We start from the raw sequence: 23,892 nt of genomic DNA, 5'->3' as shown, positions 1-23,892 counted from the left end.
TGTTATCTTGTCCCTATCATCCTTTGTCCAAAATGCTGGGACACTGGGACTCCAGTTCCGCCCTGTATACCAATGTACATAACTCCAATTTGGACACATTTCCTGAACCACCCCTTCCCCATATAAACAAGTATAATGCACCACGCTATACATACATATATATACATCATAACTCCTCCATCCCTACGGATTTCTACAGCCTCCTACTACATCACACAAGTCAAATTGAAATGTAATGTCACTTCCCCTAACATAATTTAACACCACCCCTGTGTAACCTAAACAAATCTCACCTATCCGCCCCTTGCACAAACCTAATAGCACAGGCAGTAATAAAACCCAAAACTTCATATTGTTTCCTGTTGATGTTCTTCACAGTTACGAAGTGATCTCCGAGGTGCAGCTGCCGGTGTGCACTGGCTCCAGTGATACCAGGTTTCACCTTTGCCCTGCAAACGAACAGTGTGGGTCGTACGCTCCACTACTTAGAATGATCCTGTCCACCTCGGCTCAGTCCACTTTCTCTTAATGGCTTTCAAGAGAACCCACTCCGATGTGTCTGGAGTCCCCTGCTCTCCTTCACCTGCGGCTCCCGAGTTTACCTGTTGAGAGAAAACTTAAGAGAAATGCTATTAGTTTGATCACAATATGTCAAAAATAGTGATGGATTTAATAATAATTATCTGCTCTAGGTCCCGGAGAGGGAACACCCACCCGAGCTCAAAGGGGGTGAATCCTGTCCGGGAGATAACAGATCTTGCTGACATCAGGGCTATTGATAGCACCTGTGTCCACCTCATTCCACTGTGAGCATAAACCTTGCCAATTTGCTACTCAGCGTTCAATTCATTTCCAGATTACTTTGTGATTAGTCATGAGAAACTGTACCAGAGCGTGTTTGAGGCCTCACGCTTCTCTTCTTCTTGGAGGTCTTTTAAATGTGAGTGCCAATCTAATCTAATTATTGTGGGAAAACCATGTGTGGATATATCAAATAATGAGAAACTTTATTATTGGTTTTTACTCTTCTACTTTTGTGGGAACCGCCTCCTGCCAGCAAGTGTATGCATCCACTGCCACCAGGAAGTATCAGAACCCATCTACCCTATCAATCAAATCTGTGTGGTCTATTAATTTTTTCTCACCCTGCCATTAGTGTAGTGGAAACTTTCCCTCATATGGCCAAATTGTTAACCTCACATTGGAATGTGTACATATCAAAAATTCTTTGCTAAACAGATACCATGAATGTGTCAGATGCCTCATCATTTGTAGTTTCCCACAGTGTATTAGGCCGTGGGCTCACCTCTTTTCACCTATAAGACCGGGCGGGAGAACCGGTCGGCCACCTGGGCCCCACCAAATGCCTTCCACATTCACAGCCCCCCTTTGCCTCCAAACTGTCTTCTCATGTAGGGAGGCTCCCTGTTGTAGATGAACAAGAAAATTACACGGAGCTCAAAATCTCAAGGCAAACAGAAAAATGCATTGACCTAATCTAAACAAAACCATTCATATTGCGGACTGAATGCTGTCAAATTTGTCTCATGTCTTATAGCAGAGTCCGATGTCATAAGAAAAACTGATCTACCTTTCTTGCTCCCACTTCATATGCTGAACCCGTATAGTCACTCTCTTTCCCTTTCTCCTCGCACCTATGTTGTTCACCTTCCCCCGTACTATCTGCCATGTTAATCCCTTCATGTGTGGTGCAGTTCAAATCTTGTCTATCCTAGTCTGTCTGAGTGATGTCATAGTAAATGCTGCTGAGCTAACTAGTGATACCACGCTATGTGTTGTTTGCACTGTCAGGGCGTGACCCATCTCTGCATGTGCTGTTTTTTGCTGCCATGCCCCAAGCTTACGTTATGCTTACATACACTTTCCTATCTCCCCCTTTATTCTGAAAGAGAACACCGTTTACTGTGTGTTCTCCTTCAGAAATATCTAAAAGAAAAGGTCTTTATGGTCAGGGACTACCTATCTTTGGATGGCGAATATGACAACTTTGGAAACTGTGTGTCCACCCAATCTTGAACGAAGACAAGGCGTTTCATTACGTGGCCTAAATCTCTGGCCTGATGCTCAGCATGAATTGCCAGTAGGTATGAGGATAGGCCTCTTCAGCCATCCCATACCACTTCATCTATGCAGCCTACCTGAGCAGCCACACACCCGGGACTCATCAACAGACAAGGGACGCATGGACCCAAAGGTCCCTTCCAGTTTGCTTTCAAATGCATCCCGTAACACTTCATTTTTATCACAATCGTAGATTTAGGAGGCATGATAGGGGTCAGCGGGCAGAGTTAAAGGTCGGAGCATAGACAACCAGGGCTTTCAGCTTTGAACAGCAACAGTCTGCCAGTTCCAGGGGATGTTCCAAGTTCCAGTTCTTTCTTTGACTGTTGCTGAATTAGCATCCATTCACATGCGACATGTGGAATTCAGTTCAGTTCATCAGGACATCTCGCTTCTGTGATCTGCCAGCGCCTCATCCATATGAACTTCTGGTCACCATCACTGAAAGTCATCACAGTGACAATCCCCCTGCGTGCACTGGCCTTGCGGAGCAGCTCCTGGACTGGGAGCTTGTTGTTGTGGAGGACCCCCAGCCTGGAGGGTGTTGCCTTGCCCTGCTGTGGGCCAGGTAGGCGGGTCCATGTCTCTCTGTGCTCTCTGCTGTTGTGCTCATGCACAGCTGTTTCACCACTGTCATCTTTTGTCCCCAGCAGTGACACTGATCTCAGCCGTAACCTGATGCCGCTGCCCCGCTCCTTACCCCCTTCTGCATCACCCAACTCTGCCCCCTCTAGGACTGCCCCAATAGGTGTCAGGAAATCAAATTGTCTGTGTTTGTCCCTAAGGGGAGCCTGCTGAGGCAGCTGTTGGACCATTTGAAGGTCCTTAATTTTCCTCCTTCCTTTAATCATTGACTCCACGCCTGGCCCCATCCAACTTGAGTTTCAACAACTGCTCCTAAGCTGACATAACGCTGTTGTTTTGCTCACCTCTTTTCTGAAGCAGAGGGGCCTGGAATGTTATCTGGACTCTTCTCTGCCTCCCTGCAGGCACCTCCTTATCACTGTCACTAATCAGTTGGTTCAGCATCCATTGACACTGCTCTTCAACAGACCAGGGATAGGGAGAAAAATCTCCCTGATCCCAACAACCTTTATTACCTTCCATTCTAATTATTTATGTATTTATTATTATTATTTATTTATTATGTTCCCGAGCGAGCTTGAATGTGAATGGCTCCGTCGGCCAATTCAGTGCCTCAGTGAAACAAGCTTTTAGGCTGACTTTAGTTGGCCCGGTTTCACTCTGGGGTTAATTCCCAAGGTCAACGAATCTTTTAATTCACGTTCAATTTCTCACTCATATACCACCCACACAATAATATTCCTTGGATGCCGGGCGTGTCCATTCCCGTAAATTGCATTCCAAGTACCACCCTTTTACTCAGCTTATTCCCCAAACACTTCCAACATTTAACGTTATAGAAATAACAAAATGAAATTAAACCACTAAATTTATTCCTCCTAGCCTTACCTCGTCACAATTAAAACAAAATTCAAAAATTCAGACCGTAAGTCCTACTTTCCGAGCATTACCTCGTCGCAATTAAAACAAAACAAAAAATTCAGACCGTAAGTCCTACTTTCCGAGCATTACCTCGTCGCAATTAAAACAAAACAAAAATTCAGACCGTAGTCCTACTTTCCGAGCATTACCTCTATATATATATATATATATATATATATATATATAGATATATATAGATATATACATATATATAGATATATACATATATGTATATGTACATATATGTATATATATATATATATATATATATATATAGATACATATATATACGAATGTATGTATTCAACACACACTATCTATCTATCTATATATCTATCTATCTATCACCCGCGAAATAGCGTTTTGACCGTGATCTATCCATATATCACGTTCGACCGCGATGTAGAGGTATGTCCCAATGGAGTTGCCGTATCGGGCAGTCACTACGCCCAGAACGATTCTGCACCCGGACTAATTCTGTACCTACCTACAACCCCCCCTTCCGTGGCCCGCCGACTCGATGCAGGTCTGTCATGTGGCCCGTTGCTAAAAAAGTTTGCCCACCCTCTATACAGACAGTGAGTTGGAGCAAGCTCGTAAGCACTACTTCCAGATGGCCCGCACTGCCAGTGAGGGGAAATGTGTCATGTTCAAAGAGCTGAGATGCAGGCTGGTGAGAAACACTGTCACCAGCATGATTTCTATCTTGAGAGCCAGTCAGCAAGGAGAGGGGGTCTTGTACCCTTCTAAGCATGAAGTCACTGCAATGTCTCAAAGACTAGTGGATTATTATCCCATGCTGAAGGATTAAGACAAAACAATGAAACATGTAAGTGATTATATTATTTTGCGCACTTAGATTTTGAAGCGTGTGGTTATTTTTGGCTGATACTTTTTTTATCTGTGCATGTTCACTTTCCATCTTTATTTGTTCTTTCAATGAGTGAAATTTTATTTACCACAGGCGAGCACTTACAAGAATCTTCACAAGAGATTCACCAGAGAGGGGCCACAAGAAGAAAAGGCATCGCATTGACTTCTCAGCAAGTGACCAAGAAGAAGATCATGATGCAGACTCAATTGGTGGATCAACAATTATTTTGTGTCACACACCAGGGCGCAGTTCTGATAATGGCCACACTTCACGTAAGTAGAAACATGTCCATTTTAATAATAATGATAATGTATGAAAGCTAGGCAATGTTATGATAGTTTTGGATATCATGATATATCACAGGCATTTTTACATTTGAATTGTCATTTGCTATATTTTGAATCTCCAAACAATTTCATCCATTTGACTGATTTACTGATTTGTCTCCTCCATTTCATCAGCCAAAGATGGTCTGACAGCACAGGCCAGACATTATCAGATCCTGCAGGAGCTGTACAAGAAACCAAAACCCAACCAAGATGCTGTCTCCCAAATTCTTGACCTGCAGTTTCAAGCAAGAAGATCCTTCATTGATAGTGATGTTCTGAAAGAACAGGACAAGGCCAACAAAGATCCTGGATGCATATCCATGTGTCAAGGATCTTTATCGTGTAAGTGATTAACTTGTTTTGGTTTATGATGAAAAGCAAGCATTTTTGCAGATTTTAACATTGACTTGCATTATAGGCGATGAATGAGCTGCGGCGCATTCTGGATAAGGGCAACAGAAAATTCATTGATGAACTAAAAAAAGAGATGGGAAGACTTCTGCACCAATGTGTAATTTTATGGTGTTTGAGAAAAAAATGAAGTGATGAAGCCACGCATAACGCTGGATGTAGGTGAGTCATTTTGCTGTGTCTCTAATTGACTGTGTAGCTGTTTCCTTGGACATAGGATGGTTTATTTTGCGCTGAATGAATAGATGCAGAATGGTAATACTCTTCATGCTGAAAAAATACGATTTTTTTTGTGATCAACACAAACCTAATAAGACTCATTTTTAGGAAGACTAACTTTGAACTCAAAGTTGATTTGTTCTATTCCAGTGGAATATTCCATCGCGCTGCTCAGGGCACTCCCCACACTCTTTCCTTCACCAAGTCCACCACCGAAGAAGCTGGGACATGCCAGTGAGGCACTGCTTCATGTCATTCAGGTGAAAGTTTGTTCGCATTTTCTCACATTCAACACTTCATAGTTCCATGCATGGATGTGGCGTTTCCTTCTTCTTTTTCTTTAGCCAACAGAAGATCCCACAATGTACTCGCAGAAGAGGTCTTTCTGCAAGCCTGTGTTGCTGTTTGATGGGACCCGCTGTCTCATCTGTCTTGGAGCCACTCCCGCCACCACGCTTGCCAAGGAAGACTTGAGTGACGGTCTGCTTCATCTGATGGGTTACTACTATGCCCTGCACCTCACATATCCAAAAGTGTGTGGCAACCCTTCTCTCTGTCATTCAGACAGAAGTGCTACAGGACACTATCCATGAGTGAGACACCACAGCCTCATACAAAAAAGACCATGGCAGAATGGAAAGATTTTATTGGGGAGTAGAGCTGTGTACTAGGCATAGGTAGCGATACACTCCCCTGGTAGTTGTAACTTGAGGGTGGGTGGGAGTCTGTTGGAACAAACATGTTATCAGTGGTGATAGGAACACAACACTATATGCTTTCCCCATACTGTTTTTTTTTTTTTGTGTGTGTAACTGAGTGTCAGGGAATCTGAATCAATATTCAATAATGATGACGGTGAATATTGTAACAATTGTTACTTGCGTTCTAGAAATGATTGCTTGAGGTTGTTTTAAGATGCAATGCCTTAGTGACGTTTTTATTACAAGGCAGTGAAGGCACTGTCAGCAATTTAAGTGAATAAATAGTTGTTGACAATATTAATTCTGTTTGCTGAATTATTTTTTTTGGGGGGGAGTGGGCGTAGGGGGGTGGATGCTTTGTCTCATTTTGAGAAAAAAAAGCTAATATTGTGAACACTTAAATTAAGAAGAATTGCACTGTTAGTAGGTCTGGTTTTAAGATCTTTTCATTCAAATTAAGAAAGAAGCAAACGTGAAAAAAGAATTGAGAAGCTAGTATCAAGTTTATTTGACTTAGTACAGTCCTTGGAATGAGTGCTTTACTGTTTATTTCAAGAGTTTTTCCATTCTTCAAATGCCTAGATATATCGTCTTATTTTAAGAAATCTTACCAAGTCTAAATATCTTACTGCATTGGCAGATAATTTGACTTGTTTCTAGCCTGTTCTTTCTCAATTTAAGTGTTTATTTCTTAGATATATTTTGCAGTGTGTGGACACCGAGGGGAGCTCTAGAATTGGCTCATTCAACCGACCAACGAGCCAATCAGCAGCTGCGTCACAGGCCCTCCTCCTTCTTTGTTCTCTCTCTCACTTTGACTTCTGCACTGGACAGCCAGGTTTGTGGAGGGACGGTTGGAACAAGGTAAGGACGGGGTACCCCATACATTCATGTACGTAGAGTCACTAAGTCTTAAACTCACCAGGTTTGTATCGCTTATCGATAACCCTAATGCCATACAAGTCTATGAGGGTCAAAGGTCAACTTTGTCCTAGGGACATGGGGCCACTTTCAGGTTCATCAGGATCCTCCTGGACACACCCACACCAAATTTGGGGCTTTTAGCCCATGAGGAACCCCAAAACCCTCACTCTAATTCCAGCCTTATCGCTAAACCCTAATGCAGTGCAAGTCTATGAAGGTCAAAGCTCAACTTTGTCCGAGAGACATCAAGTGTTTTTTTCATGAATCATTCATAAATGTTAAGAGTTTGCTTAGTGGAGAATTCACAATAAAAATACATTGACACTGTCAAGATGGACTCAAGCACTATTATTGAACTATACTGTATTTTTAGAGTGATGTGAAGCTTTTGACAAGCGCTGCGCAAAGGAGGCCCATTTGTTTTTGTTTTTTTGAAGGGGGCCCAAAATTCCTGGCGGCGCCCCTGAGCGGGCATCTCCAGCACTAAGGCAGTGGAGCTGCCGGCCACGAGAGAAGAATTAACCAGTCCATTGAAACCATTTGTTTGGTCTAGTGAGTGGCAACAGTCCTTTGAGGATCTTAAGTGCCTTCTCAGCTGTAACCCTGTCGTGTCTGCTCCAAATTTTTCCTCATTAGCTAGAAGCCCCAAATCTAGCGTGGGCGCTTCTTGGGGGCTCCTGATGAAAAAGCAAGTGGCCCCATGTCTCTAGGACAAAGTTGAAAATTCACCCCATAGACTTGCATTGAATTAGGGTTAACAATAAGGCTGAAACTAGGGTTAGGGTTAGGGTTAGGGTTAGCTGAAATTAGGGTTAGGGTTTCGGGGTTCCTCAAGGACTAGAAGCCCCAAATTTGGCGTGGGCGCTTCTTGGGGGCTCCTGATGAAAAAGCAAGTGGCCCCATGTCTCTAGGACAAAGTTGAAAATTCACCCCATAGACTTGCATTGAATTAGGGTTAACAATAAGGCTGAAACTAGGGTTAGGGTTAGGGTTAGGGTTAGCTGAAATTAGGGTTAGGGTTTCGGGGTTCCTCAAGTACTAGAAGCCCCAAATTTGGCGTGGGCGCTTCTTGGGAGCTCCTGATGAAAAAGCAAGTGGCCCCATATCTGTAGGACAAAGTTGAAATTTCACCCCATAGACTTGTATGGCATTAGAGTTAGGGTCCAAGAGTACACATACACATTTTCTTTTGCTTTATTGATTTAAGCTCATCGTCTCCAGCTGCAAAGGTACAGAAACCTTTCTGTGTTTTGAGGTCGTTTGTGAGAAAACATCACTTTTTTCTGTAAACTTGTGTTATCATTGTCCTTCATTGAAAATTACACAATCTTTCATTTCATTGTTCAGATGCCGAACACCAAGGCATTCCGTCGCTCTCTGGCCATGAAACGACGCCTGGAGCAAAAACGGAATTGGACACCTTTTCCACCTCGGAAGGACTTTGAACGTCGTGAGTACTTCCACGTTCATTATTTCATGTTCTGCCTGTGTTATGTTGTATTCCAAATAAATCTTACAAAAACATATTTAGATTTTTCTTTTTTGTCAATTTACACAGGCCGCGGTACTGGTCAGCGACCTGGGTGCGAAGATGGCCCGTTTTGCTCCTGACTGACAAAACAGTGCAAGTTCGTTCTTAAGGCCCAGCAACCAGACAAGAAGGTATGGGTCGTGATTTTGTCAAGCCACGAGTTTCTTTATTTTTCTGTCTTACGAACGCAGTTTCTCTTCCCGCAGAGTGTTCTGGTGGTGGGAGACTCACATCTCTGTCCACTTGTGGATGGTTTTGTGTTCTCGCCCTGGGCAACAACCTTGAACACGGGCTTGTAACAGACTCCGCCCAGGATCTTGCTGCGCTACTGGCAACTGTGTTGGACCGCTGGCCCAAGGTTTGTTTATCTGCTGTGACAAACAAATTTGAACACATGAATGTCATCGCCACTTTGTTTTATCAATATCAAGTAATTCCATGATCCATAGTTCAATAACATGAATATTCATGAATTTATTTTGCATTTTTATGTTTGTTTGGGTTTTTTTTTTTATACAACTATTTTGTAGGTGTTTGTGCTTGACTTTCCACCTCGCCTGACTGTCAAGCCAGAACTACAAACAGCGCTACGTCAAGTATATCATCGTGTTGCTGCACGCATGGGTGTGTAAAATACATATTTTTGTTGTATTTTTTTCTCTTCAGTGACACTGTGCTAACAGATATTTCTTAGAATTGTGTGATTACATAATTGATTATGTGACACTTCTTCCAGGTTTAACATTTGTGTATATGGCCGATCACCTCCCCCTTCGTCAGCTGTACATGGTGGTGTTATGATGGTGTAAGTTTTGCCTTCTTCAGCCTTACTTGCTCTTCATTTGATATGACAAATATGTGTTAACATGTTGTTTTCTGTTTAGGTGCACCTCAGGACTGATTTTGGTGGAGCGTCTGCATGCTGCAGTGCTCCATCAGCTCGCACCCCCTTCACCTAGGCCAGGGGTGTTGTGCCACAACCAATCATCGCCCAGGGTGTCTCCCAGAATGGTTGTGACAGGTCCTGTCTACATGCCAGTGTATGGACCCGCTCCTGAATGGACTCTTGTTGGACAGGAGGTTGAGGTAACTTGTTCGTGTATTTGTCAAACTGTGCAACTTTTTATTTTAAAAATGAACACTTATCCTAAGTTGACTCTGATTTCCTCTCCTCTTTTTTTTATAGACAGTACCAACAGCTGTTGAGACTGCATTTCACACAGACATCCCGTCCAATCCCGTGTGGTTCAGTGAGGCTGTGCTGCTGGACCACATGGAGACCGTCGTGGAGTCATCTGGCAGGGTTTCCCCAGCTGCCACGGTAACATTCACACAATTATTCATACACTTATCAACTAGGGGTGGGTGAAAAAAAAAATCAATATTGCAATATATTGTTGTGCTTTCTGTCGCAAAAAAATAATCGATACACTGACGGCAAATATCAATATTTTTTTCCAAACACCACCTGTCCACCTGTCCCGGGAAAGATAAAATCTCTCCCGGGACACAATTTGTCCCGTTTTTTATGGAAAATGACAAAACCTCATTTAATTTCCGTCTGTGGTCTAGATAGGGTTGCCAACCCTCCCGTAAAATACGCGATTGTCCCATATTTGCAAATAAAAAAGCCTGTCCCGTAATGAACTTTGTCCCGCACTTCACTTTGTCCCGTATATTTCGGGGACGCGGTTATTTATTTCTTTATTTTGTCTGCATAATTTTTTATTGATTTTCAGAATCGGGGCAGTGAAAGGATTTTTTTCCCTCTTTCATCTTCCCGTCGGTTTGTATATCCCAAGTCCCCAAGTTGAGATAAGACAAGTTGCGACTGACTTTACATTACCAGAAAGCACTGTCCTTGTTTACATGAAAGTTATTAATGTTCATGCACTTTAATATGTTTGCTTGTGCAGTGCACGTTTGTTTGTACATTATACAAAGTTTTGGAATAAATGCAAGATCACAGGCATTTTCCTTTTTATGGGTATTTTTTTCTTTTTCAGTCACATATCGTCTGCAAAATTTCGAAGATATCGAAGATATCGTGTGTCGTGATGTTGTCATTATCGTGGGCCAAATATCGTCACAGTATCGAATCGTGGGTTAGCCGTATCGCCCCACCCCTATTATCAACACAAGATCACATATGTACAGTACATGTACAGTTTAATTAGTGTGTTACTTTGTTTATGAATTCATTTCTTTATGTTCTTCCAGATGTCCAGCCTGAGACGTCGATCAGCACGCGTTGCCTCAAAAACCAAAACAAACAAGTGACATGTTGGTATTTGGGATATGTGTATTTCATTGTGTGCATCTTTGTGATAGGACAATAAATGCAGTTCTTTAAACGTTACTTTGTGTCCTTGTATTTGCAGGTGTGGGCAACACGTTCAACTGTCCACATGACTGAGTCTGCCTCCAGCAATGTCACAGCAGTGCAGCAGGTTTGTACTTATTCATTTCCACTTCATCACCTGTGTGTGTTTTCTAGGCTTTACACCGATCTTATCGGCTGTATCGGATCGGCCAATATTTGGCATTTTTTGAAACGTTCATGATCGGGCGTCATGTCATGAATCACCGATCAATGACGTCATGGTCGTGTTGAAACTTTTTTAATCTGTCTCATTTCCTCCAAAGTAGTTTCACAGCATCGACATGTTTATTTGTTTGTATCCGAGTGTTATGTAAATGTATAGATTTGGGTTTACATTGTTGTCAGTTCCTTTTGTCTGCTGTGTGTCCGTTTGGGCACTAGATGGCGCAGTAGATCCTGTGTTCCCTTTTTTTTGCTTGTTCCAGGTGCAGAAAGGTGATTGGCTGGTGCCAATATTTAAGGAGGAGGACTTCAACACCTCGGTCTCTTTGTCCTTCTCCCAGCTCCCAACCAGAGGCCATGTGCCGCAGCAGCAGCATTCTGTGTTCAGCCATCAATTCTGTTTTGTAATCTATTTCAGTTCCCTTTGTGTCCACGTAGCCCGTAGGGGAGGGAAGCCATTTGTGTTGTGACCCTTTTCTCCTGTGTTTTAGTGAAGGAGGTTAGTTTGACTGTCATTTATTTGATTGTTTTCTTCATAGGTAAGATCCATAAGAGAGCCATTTTGTTTGTTGTTTTGGCCATGCCCTCCCTGACGCCAGTGCAATGATGGTGACGTTTAATAAAAACCATCCTGTGGACGAAGCACCTTTGTCTAATTTGAGAGCTGGGAGAAGGGGGGGAGCCTTTATGTTGTGTCCTGGTTCCCCCTAGGCCGGGGCATAACACCGAGAGCTAATGGTTCATGATTCAAAAACCTTGATTTTCGTCTTCGTGCCTCTTCCTGTTTTGAGTACTGTCGCTATGTGACGGACAATAAAGTTTCTTTGAATCTGCAATATATGCAACGCTACAGTACCTCGCGGGGGAACTTTGGCAAAAAATTTCAACACCACAAATTTAATCAGGCACTTGGAAAAGATACACACGGAGGAGCATGTCGAGTTTAAGAAACGCAGCGCGGAGAAAGAAAAAGAAAAGCAAACTCTGAAACGGATGCAAAAGCAAACAACTTTAGACTGTGCTCGTGAGAAGGCAAGGGGTGTACAGAAACAAGTATTTATTGCCCCTAACGTGATCGGATTGGTGATCGGTGATCAGTTTATTTAAACTCACTGATCGGTGATCGGCACAAAAATCGTGACCGTGTAAAGCCTAGTGTTTTCCTTTCTATGTTTATTGGCATAAAATCACATCTTTCTTATTTTAATCAGGTGGAGGCGACGCCACAGATGACCAGAGCTGTGCCCGTGGTTCCTGTGGCTCCCGTGGTTGCCAGCACCAAGCCAGAGGAGGCCAGCACCGTCCAGGAGGCAACACAGAAGATCAACTAAGCTAAGGAGGCTTTTCTTTCTTCTTCTGTTGCCTCTGACTGCTCCGCTCGTTCTACGCCTCGCACATGTGATTTGTGATCCATCATCAGTTAGTACTAGTGAAGATGCAGTGGCAGATCATGGCACTGGTATTAGATTAGCCAAGGTTCTGCATGGTCACGGTTTAAAATTCCAGCACCAGCTGGCAACAGTGAGTCACTTCAGAAGAGCAAAACTCCTCACTTTGACATGGATAATTCTGACGTAGAGTTTGTCAGTGCTGTGACCAATGAAGAGTGTAACTTCTCTCCCCTTGATGTTGATGTTTGTTTAGACCTTAGCAAAAACTTGAAGATTCATTTGGACCGTGCGAGTTTTCCAATTTCTGATTGCAATGGCCCATTAGGTTCGCCGTGTACAAATGAGAATGTAGAGGCTGATGGAAACTGCTTCTTCAGAGCCATCAGTCAAGCTGGGACTGGTTTATAGACACAGAAGTGGAAATTCAGGTTGCAGCAGATTGTTTACGATTAGATGTGTACACTTTTATCGATGGTCATGGGTTGAAGTACAGCTCTTGCAAGAAACAATTCTCACATTGTATATATTTATGGATGTATTTGTTTTATATGGAAGCAGTTACCATAATCCAAATTAAAATAAGAATATAATAACAGAAATGCTTTTTCATTTTAAGAACGAAGCTGCATTATTTGACTCATAATTAAAATGGTTAATAAGTCATTCAATCTGCATTTTCATTTTCTTCTTCAAGACTGCTCATTCTTGTACTTAATTCAAATGAAGGAAAACACATTTGAGATTTAATTTTCAAAACATGCACCAGCAAAGAGTAACCAAAATTCAATATGAAATGTAAAATTCAAAAATGAAATAGCAATAGCAGAATGCTTTTTCATTTTAAGAACAAAGCTGCATTATTTGACTCATAATTAAAATCATTAATAAATATTCCTAAATGCATTTTCATTTTCTTATTCGTGTCGCACCTTTTATGACACAATCAAAAAGAAAACTGAGAGCATTGCTTTTTAATTTTCGTGGTCCTGCCCTGCACAAGAGTTACCACAACTCGAAAACGAAATCGCAATCTCAAAGTAAGCGCGCGGCGCAGGAAAGTGACGTCAGCAGCTCTCCACCTCCGCTGTGGGTATGGCGGTATGACGCCAAGTGTCATTTGCCTCCTGTTATGTGTAAATTCTAATGTTTGTGAATTTAATAAATGTATATATATACTGTATATTTAAAAAAAACAAAACAAAACAAAAAAAAGGTATAGCGGTATGACACCACTTTGCCATCGTTACTTTTCACGTCATTGAAGTTGCCGGTAAACGAGATTTAAATCGCCGAAAAACGTGGACCACTGACGGATCTCGTTGGTCGGAAAGATTTGAGCATGGCGCACATTGACACAATTGTTCAAACCCTGCTGAATTTAGCTTCCCAGGTGGAGTTGAATAGTGTATCTGAATCTCATGCTCGGGACCGAGTTGAGCAGGTATTCTGCCGTCCCAGATACGTACGCAAACAAGGTTGCCCTAGCCAACCTGTTGTCAGTTATGGAACACCTTGATGCACCAGCACAACATCAAAGCTAAAGCTATTTGTTACATGGGTGGAGTAACAGCTGTTCGGCGTCGGCCACCAGTCCATCCGTCGCAGGATGCGATGCAACGGATCATTGCTTCCGTTCGGCGTCGGCCACCAGTCCATCCGACGAAGGATGCGAAGCAACAGATCAATCCGTTGACTGGTGGCAGATGCTGGTGCGAGATCTGTCAGTGGTCCACGTTTTTCGGCGATTTAAATCTCGATTACCGGCAACTTCAATGACGTGAAAGAAGTAACGATGGCAAAGTGGTGTCATACCGCCATACCTTTTTTTTATTTTCTTTTCTTTTTAAATAAAAAATATATATATATATATATATATATATATATATATATGTATATATATATACATCTTTATTAAATTCACAAACATTAGAATTTACACATAACAGGAGGCAAATGACACTTGGCGTCATACCGCCATACCCACAGGTGGAGAGCTGCTGACGTCACTTTCCTGCGCCGCGCGCTTACTTTGAGATTGCGATTTCGTTTTCGAGTTGTGGTAACTCTTGTGCAGGGCAGGACCACGAAAATTAAAAAGCAATGCTCTCAGTTTTCTTTTTGATTGTGTCATAAAAGATGCGACACGAATAAGAAAATGAAAATGCATATAGCAATATTTATTAATAATTTTAATTATGAGTCAAATAATGCAGCTTCGTTCTTAAAATAAAAAAGCATTTCTGCTATTGCATTTTTATTTGGATTATGGTAACTATCTGCTTCCATAGTTACACCTGTGTTACAGAATAGTAAATGCTTCAGCAGAGTTTTATGAGGGTGTTTTTTTGTTGTTGTTGAAAGTGAAAATGTTGTTTTGAAAATGACTGCTTACAGGTCCATCTGTTTACTCTAACCAAGCATTCAGAACGAGGTGTCCAACACCGGTTTAATTTTTCAGGAATTGTTGACTTTAAAGAATCACGTTAATGTTCATTAATTCATGGAAGTGAAGAATAATTAAAGTAAATCTTAAAGTAACCTTGTGCTTCTGTTTTTCTCAATGTTTCAACAACTTTGTTCTGAACATAGTTAAGTTCTTTCACATGGCTACTTTTATTTAACAGCTCTTTGCACACACGACCTTCAGGTCAAAAAGTAAATTCAGTAAATAGCATCACCATAAGGATTGCGTAATAACAGAAACAAAGGAGTGCAGTAAATAACCAATATCCCTGTGTATTTTTAAAAGGAACACTAGAGATTTAACAATACACAAAATAACAGGAGGTTCACAACAATTTAGTGTCCATTCTCTGGATAGGGTCAGGGGGAGGCGCACTGCAGTGGAATAAGTGTCCATCCTGTGGAGAGGGTCGGGTGGTTTAGAGAGATGCAGTGATGGCCTCTCTTAGGTGCAAATACAAGTTCACAGCCTGATACGGATCTGTTAGTGGAGTAAGATGGGACTCAGCCATAAAGATGATACAGAGTTCATAAATATCTGGATTACATGGTACAGCCAGCCGAAAGACACATTCATTTTTGCACAGTTGAATGTGTTCATCTTCAACAGGGGAGAGAAAATCTGTTGTTCGGTAAAGTTCAGGAACAGCATGCGTCACATTAGGCCGACCGCTGGGGACGTTCAGGTTTCTTGATGGCCTGATGTTGTGTGCATTCCACACCTGTGCAGTGTCATCCAACTCATCCTGTAGAAAATGTATACATTTAGGAAGAGCTGTGCCAGCAGAACAGAAATAAAACACTAAATTACAGCATTCACACATGAGCAACCCCACCCTCTCCCTCCCTCCCTGTCTCTGTTCATCCCTCCCTCCCCCCCCTCTTTCTCCCCATCTCTTATCCTCTCTATTTCTACCCTTCTGTTCCATCTCTCTCCCCTCCCATCTCTGTTCCTTTCCCTTTGCTACCCCTTCTCTTTAGCATTCTTTTTCCTTTCCTCCCGTCTCTGTCTGTCTGTCTTCCCAACACCCCCTTTCCCGTTTCTGTCCTCCCTCCCCTCTCTCTCACTCACATACACATGCGCACAAAATGAAAATAAAACATTATTCATGAACTCACCTGTATGGAGGCCCATACAACAAAACTGCAGGAGACTTTTGTCCAGAAACTCGCCATCAAAATGCCCGTTGTCTCTGAGGTCTGATAACAAGGCTAACCAGAACTCCATGCACTGGCCACGCAGGAAACCCCACCAATATTCAATTCTTTGATTGGCGGTGCTGGCCCCCTCCAAGTAACTATCGAGGGTGTCGTCTGGTTGAACAGGGACGAGGAAACGCTGGGCCATTTTCGGTTCCAAGGTCGCCTCGAACAACTCTAGGGCACCCCCCAAAACGCTGTACCGCTTCTATGTAGCACCCTCCAATTACTTTTGGGTCACTACTTGTTGTGCAAGCATTGAGCCAGATTATTTTTCTTGAAAAGCCATCGATACATCCATTCACACAAATACCATATGGCTTCAGTTCATCATATGAGTCCAGGTGCCAGATGAAGTTGAGAAGTTTGAGAAGTAATTCCTCCGTCTGAGACGCCCCGCTTGCCTTAATGACACTCCTCTTGGATGCAGCTCCTTCAAAACCAAACGTACAGACTCTTTTCTCACACGCAGTCCATTTTCTCTGCATTTAGCATACATCCACCTGTACCCGTGAAGCTGCCCGGGGTAATGTAGCTGGTTGCTAATGGATTCAAACAGGATCGCCAGGTCGGAATAAGCTTTGCGTGGCACGAGTCCCCTTGGAATGTACAGCTGCATCCCACTCTAGACTCATCAAACCCGACAAAGAAAACAAATCCTGAGTCACTAAATATTAAGAAGATGATTAAAAGGATTGGTATGTTTGATGTATGGAGGGATTTTCATCCATCCACTAAACAATTGACTTTTTACTCTCACCCTCATTCAGTTTACTCGAGGATCGATTATTTCTTTATGTTCTGAACAGACAGACACAGGGTTTTAGATTGTAGAATTGCTGTTAGCGACATATCAGATCACTCAGGTGTATATGTGAAAATAAATGTAGGTGTCCCACACAAAAACACTATTTGGAGACTCAACACCTCCCTATTAAATGACACCCGATTTGAAGATTACATTAGGAAAGAAATGAAGGAATATACAGACCTTAACGGTAGCACAGTGACGTCACAGAGTATTTTATGGGATGCTGGAAAAGCAGTATTGCGTGGAAAGATTATAAGTTGGGCATCACAAAGGAAAAAAGAAAAACTTAAACACCTTAACGACTTGACAAGTAAATTAGACTCACTGGAACGGAAGCACGTAGAGACTAACGACCCCACCTTATTGTAACAAATAACCGTAGTAAAATCAGAACTAAATAAGAAACTGAACGACCAGGAGGAACTTACACTTAAGTATATCAAACAAACCCACTATGAAAATGAACCCCGTGCTAAAAAACTCTTAGCCTGGAGACTTAAAAAACAACAGTCTGGAAGATCCATATATAAAGTAAAGGACCCGGTCACCAACCAGATGTGTTATAAGTCAGAAGCAATACATAAGTCTTTTGAATCATACTACAGGAATTTATACACTCAACCCAAATTAGCAGAAGCAGTAACAGTCAATCAGTTTTTTGAAATCCCTAGACCTGCCATCTGTTGTCACAGAACAAAATAAGTGCTTAACTACAGAGATTACAAATGCAGAGGTCGACAAGGCAATTTCTAAACTGAAAACAAGCAAAGCAGCCGGGGGAGATGGACTACCAGCAGAATGGTATAAGACTTTTAGGGACTCTGTGACCCCACTGCTATTTATTAAATTGTTTTAACTATGTCTTAAAAGGTGGCGAGACCCCACCATCTTGGAAACAGGCCATATTATCTGTAATACTGAAATCAGGGAAAGCTAGGACAGATTGCAGCTCATACAGACCTATCTCAGTTTTAAACACTGATTATAAAATGTTCACTTCAATTATTGTCAACACACTAGAAAATATTATCCCTAACCTAATTGACACGGACCAGACAGGTTTTGTTAAAAATAGACAAACACAAGACAATGTTAGGCGAGCTATACATCTGTTACATATAATGAGCAAAGGAAACACAATGTCCTTAGCAATTAGCTTTGACACAAAAAAAAGCTTTTGACTCTGTTCTATGGGAATTTTTATACCTGGTCCTGCAACGTTTTGGCTTTAACAATACAGTTATAAAATGTTTAAAATTCACCTGTGGCCTGGATCAGAATAAATGGCAGTCTTTCAGGTACAATCCGTTTGGAGAGGGGTTGCTGACAGGGCTGCCCACTGAGCCCCATCTTGTTTGCTCTATTTATAGAGCTACTTGTTCAAAAGATTAGGGAAGACCCAGAAATCACGGGAATACTATTCAAGGGGAAAGAATATAAGACATGTTTATATGCAGATGACATCCTGGTGACTTTATCCGACCCGGATACTTGATTTTTACAACCGAATACATACTTAAAAAATGGTTATTTTACCACAATTGTTATTTCTACTCCAATCGCTGCCTGTAGAAATACCCAATAAGAAATTCAGTGAATGGAATCGGATCATTTCTAGATTCATATGGCAGAACAAGAAACCAAGGGTATGCTACAAAACATTACACTTAACAGGGAGGGATGTCACTCCCATGCTTGGAGGACTACTATAAAGCAGCACAACTGCAGTATATAGTCTACTGGTGCAGGGCGGGTTACGATGCAAAATGGAAGGAGCTAGAATTTGACCAACTAGATATCCCACTTCAATCTCTGCTGGGTGACAAAGCTTTCAAGACTATATACTCTCATAATCTATGTGATGTTATAAAAACTCCCCTAAATATTTGGTACAAAGAGATGAGCAAAGCGCACCTGGAAAAAAAATCTCGGTTATTAAGATGGGTCGAACATGATAGAGTATTCTTGTGTTATTCTTTACCTTGGTTTATATTGTATGATCACTAGTAGCACGTGTAAACTGTTAGAATCCTAGGCTAACATATACGCATCGTATTTCACTTTGTTTTATGGCCTGCCACTGATGTGCTCATCCTCTCCCTGTACAGGATATGAGCTGTGAAATCGGTCAACTATCGTATAGTCGTTGGTTTGTCTCTCTCTGTTCTCCTCCCTGTTCTTTCCTTATCTTATCCCCTCCCAGTCCTGTGTATAAGAGACCTTCTTCCTCCTTCCCACCTCGCACTCGCACTCCCATTTTACTGTGTTTTGTGCCTCGGAGCTCCGATCCCTTTTTTTATTGTTTGTTCATTAAATTACTTATTATCCCAGTATTCCTGCATCGGCATCTTCGCTCTTTTCCACAACAATTTGGCGTCACGAACAGGATTGCTGGAGACCCGTCAGTGGAACTCTGGGACGTTGAGGGCCCGGGACCAGGAACGGAGGAAACTCCTCGTTCCCCCTCTACCTTGAACCAAGCATTCAGAGATGAGAGGATCGGCGTCTAAGAGTGGATCTGATCGGCTTCACGTCTATCCAAGCGAACATGGAAGGGAAGTGCTGATTCAGAGATCGGGTGAGAAGTAATTGTTCTTGTCTCAGACATATCAGTGACCAGTGGGTTGTTTTCCTTGTCGTTTACGAACGGTCCCGGGGCAGGACGGAGCGCATACGTTAACCGTGCCTGTCAGGTCGGTGTTGATTCTGAATCAACACTGAAATTCCCGCTCCACAAGTGAGCCGGAAGCTTCTGGTAGGTAAACTACCAGAGGGGTGAGTTTTTTCTCCACCTTTTTGCTCCAGAGTAAGAAAAAGGGGTGCACGGGGACGCCTGTGTATTTTCTGACTTGGAATTTTGTGAAAACTTAGTGAAAAGTCAGAGTAATAAGTCTAGCTAGACAGTGCTGGGGAAGAACCAGAGCAAAGTGGCTGCTGCTGTTCCCCAGGGGGGACCAATTGTGGACGACATGAGGAAAAAATATGGTCCAGATTGTCTTGACATGTTGGGAATTTGGGTTGAAAAGTATGATTTCCCAGCAGGGGGATCACTGAGTTTGGAGGAATTGAGAAACCTCCGGGATAAATTGAAGATAGCAGAGGGAAAGGTTTCAAAAAAGAAAAACCCAAACAGGTGGGAGATTCAAATCATCAAAGATCATGAAAGGTGTTTTTCATTCTGGAAACCTGAAGCAGAGGTCAGGGACAGGAAACAAGTAAAGAAAACAAAAACAAACGTGTGAACAGCGCTGGGCGCTGGAGCACAGGGGTGACAGAGATAACGGCAGAGGGTGCACACACTCACACACACTCCCCAGAGGAGGGAGAAAAGGAGCCGCTCACACACGAGCATTCAAATGCACCAAATCGTCTGTATCCTTCTCTTACAGGCCCGAGGGACCCTCTCCTGGACATGCCTGTCTTCCCTCCTCCCGCCTGCCCTCATCCAACGCTACCACCGTACAACCCTGCGCACTCCAGCACCGACGCCGCAGCGTCGCCACGTTCATCAGGACTGCCGTCAACCAAACGGCCAGCCTCATCACTGCTTTCAGACAAGGGCTGCTCCCCCAGATCGCCAAAGCAGTTAACACAAGCTGCTGCGTGGGGATTGAAGATGCCCGGCTGACAGAGGTCCGACGTCATGCAGTGCACGCTGAGAGGCTTCTGCAGGAGGCCAGCGATGCAGAGGACAAGAAGATAAAGCGTGCCTCCCTCACCATGATGAAGCACCTCAGTGACACGGCGAGACGGCCCTACAGGAACAACGACAACCGACGAAGGGCGACTAGCGGACACAGAGGCGAAAAGGGGGCGTGCCACATCTGCGGCCGAATGGGTCACTGGGCCAGAGAATGCCCTGACAAAGGAAGAACCATGCCCACCGCAGCCAAGAGAGTGATCGCGAGGACCGGAAAAGAGGATCCAGAGGGGACCAGGACGTGTTTATGTAGCATAATTGTGGCAAAGCACTGTTCCTGCTTTTGTTGTGGTTTGTGGCGTGTGTGAGAGTGATCAGTGAGCAGGGTGCAGTTACCCACTTCTACCAGTGGAGGTCGTGTTCGCCCCGGGGAATAACGCTAGAGAGGTCTCAAGTGGCTCATGAGACCTATGTGGAGCGAACCGTCGTAGCGGACGTTAACGTGTGTGTTATCTGTTGTGCTTCCACAGGTGAGAAAGGGAAATGGTTGAAAATAAGAGCAAATGTATGTGTGGCTGTTTCGTAATTGAAGTCTGAGATCGAGGGTATGTGAGTTAAATTTACGTTTTGAATGTATCGTCTCTGAGTGATGTGGGAAATGTGGGAAACGACATGATTAATAAGTTCAAGTCGAAGTCGGGTATGGATCTGTGTTTTGAAATGTAAAAAGTAGATAACGCTCGAGAGGAAGTCTCTCAAGTGGCTCGTGAGACCTATGCGGAGCGAACCGTAGTAGCGGACGTTAACATGTGTGTTGTCTGTTGTGCTTCCACAGAAAACCAAAATAAAAGCTTCTAAAGAAACAAAGAAAAACAAAAATAAATGTGTCTTCGCAACATTACCATGCTACATTTACGTTTGACTATCTGCTTTAATATAAAACCACAACAAATGTGTTTTATAATTGTCTTTATATAATCTACAAACGTATTTGTATGATCCAGGGAAAAATGTTTGTTTGCGAAACTCATTGGAAGAATGAAGAAAATCTGTTCGGTTGTTATTGTCATGAACATGAATCACAAAACATATATATATATTTTTTTTTCCATGTGTCACTTTAACAGAGTCAACACCATCTGTAATTACTATGTTTGGTTGCATTTCCCTGGCAGGCAAAGATAGATGGAAGAGACATCCTTCTGGGTAGAAGATGGGACTGGCTTGTCTGTGGATGGTGGAGGCTCGCTGGGCTCATCAATCCGTCCATCCATTCACCTTGTTCGTCTCATCCTGACTGCAGCACGCCACTGTGGAGGCTTGACATAACACACATTAGATTAATAACAGAAAAGCAAAATGTGACTTATGGTGTATTATTTAGTGTGCTTCAGTTGTAATTCTCATAATAATGACTGTTTTGCTGGCTTCACACAATATATATAATTGGCCTGTCTTAGTTAAAAGCCCACTCACCACGACAAGGTGAAGGCCAAGAGTGGGAACACAAACACAGACCAGAAACGAACAGGACAAATCCAGACAAGACTACAAAAAACACAAACACAAATATCAATCACTTTGACCACTATCTTTTTTCACAAAAACTTTTATTTCTTTACAAATTGAACCTTAGATTGTGTCACAACAAATTAAATAAACCCTTGAAACAGCCTACAAAACATGAAACAACAACACTTCATCAATATTATAATGAGTATCCTCATTGTATGTCCTTGTATGGTTCAATGCTGACACAATAAAATAAAAATGAAAAATAAAGACAATGTCTCTTTTTTGGCACGACTGATTGTAGTAGACTATAGCTCTTATACTTAGCCTGACAGTTTGTGCAATGAATTATATTATATCCTAAAACAAGACTAAATAGCCCATAGTTTAAAAATATGTTCAATAGTAAGTGTTCAGTGGGTCAGATGTCAAATGTGATCTATTTAAAATGTAGAATAGATGAGCTAAATAACACATATATAATACACATTGATGGGAATTGAACCATCGCCTCAGTCTTGCAAGTCCAAGATTGTCATAATGTACCACAAACCTAAATCACACTCCCTTTTTTCATCTAAGCTGTTTGAGTAGCGTTAGCACACCGTGATTCCTCATCAACTACAGGCCTACACTTCAAATAATTATGAGAAAAATCCAACGTAAAGAGAGCACTTGCATTAGGAAATAGTCAACATGAAATTTCGTCTTCTACTGACACCTGCTGGTCAAATTGAATAGTTGCAAATATTGTGAACAAGTTGTCATCTAATTCTAATCCTAAACAATATGGCCATTCCAAGTCAAGTATTAAGACAATTAATCAGGTTTGTACTGCTTGATTGAACACATTCATCCCGTTCCAGTGCACTAAAACCCACTTCCCTTCAGGACCGTGTCAGCGAAGCCAAAACTTCCATGAGTGACGCTGTTTCCCAGCATGCAATGCGAGCTAGCGATTCACAATACTATTTCATCACAAACATGGATGTAAAAAATAAAAAGGGAAAAGGGGAAAAATGAAACTTCAGGAACAGCAACCATTGCAATACAAGCAGAACTGGGCCGAAGTTTTATATTATGTACACCATAATACAGCCTTCTGGTGGACAAGCCATACTATTTAATCCGTGTCCTCCTATGGCACTTCCGTGGGTGGAAGCTCATCGTAGAGGTCACGTAGGTCTGAGACAAGGTCGTTGCCCTTGCAGGTTATCTGATTCAGGTGAGTATATGGAAAACATGGGTCAATGTGGTCAGTCTTAACAAGAGAAGCTTACTGGCGAAAATAATGTACTACAAGTGGATGTCACACTTTCTTTTTGTTTTGTATGTGGTCAGTCTTAACAAGAGAAGCTTACTGGCGAAAATAATGTACTACAAGTGGATGTCACACTTTCTTTTTGTTTTGTATGAGCATTTAAAAACAACAACAACATAATAATATGGATTTTGACCATGTATGTTTTGGAGTTCATTGAAAGAGGTTTATTTATATATATATATATATATATATATATATATATATATATATATATATATATATATATATATATACACATATATATATATACATATACATATATATACATATATATACATATACATATATATACATATACATATACATATACATATATATATATACATATATATACATATATATATACATACATATACATATATATATATATATACATACACACACATATATATATACATATATATGTGCGTGTGTGTGTGTGTGTGTAAC

The sequence above is a fragment of the Nelusetta ayraudi genome, unplaced genomic scaffold (assembly GCF_046127955.1).
Source record: "Nelusetta ayraudi isolate G7.1 ecotype Tasmania unplaced genomic scaffold, CSIRO-AGI_Nayr_v1 ptg000045l, whole genome shotgun sequence".
Taxonomy (NCBI): domain Eukaryota; kingdom Metazoa; phylum Chordata; class Actinopteri; order Tetraodontiformes; family Monacanthidae; genus Nelusetta; species Nelusetta ayraudi.
Note: the sequence above shows the minus strand (reverse complement) of the source record.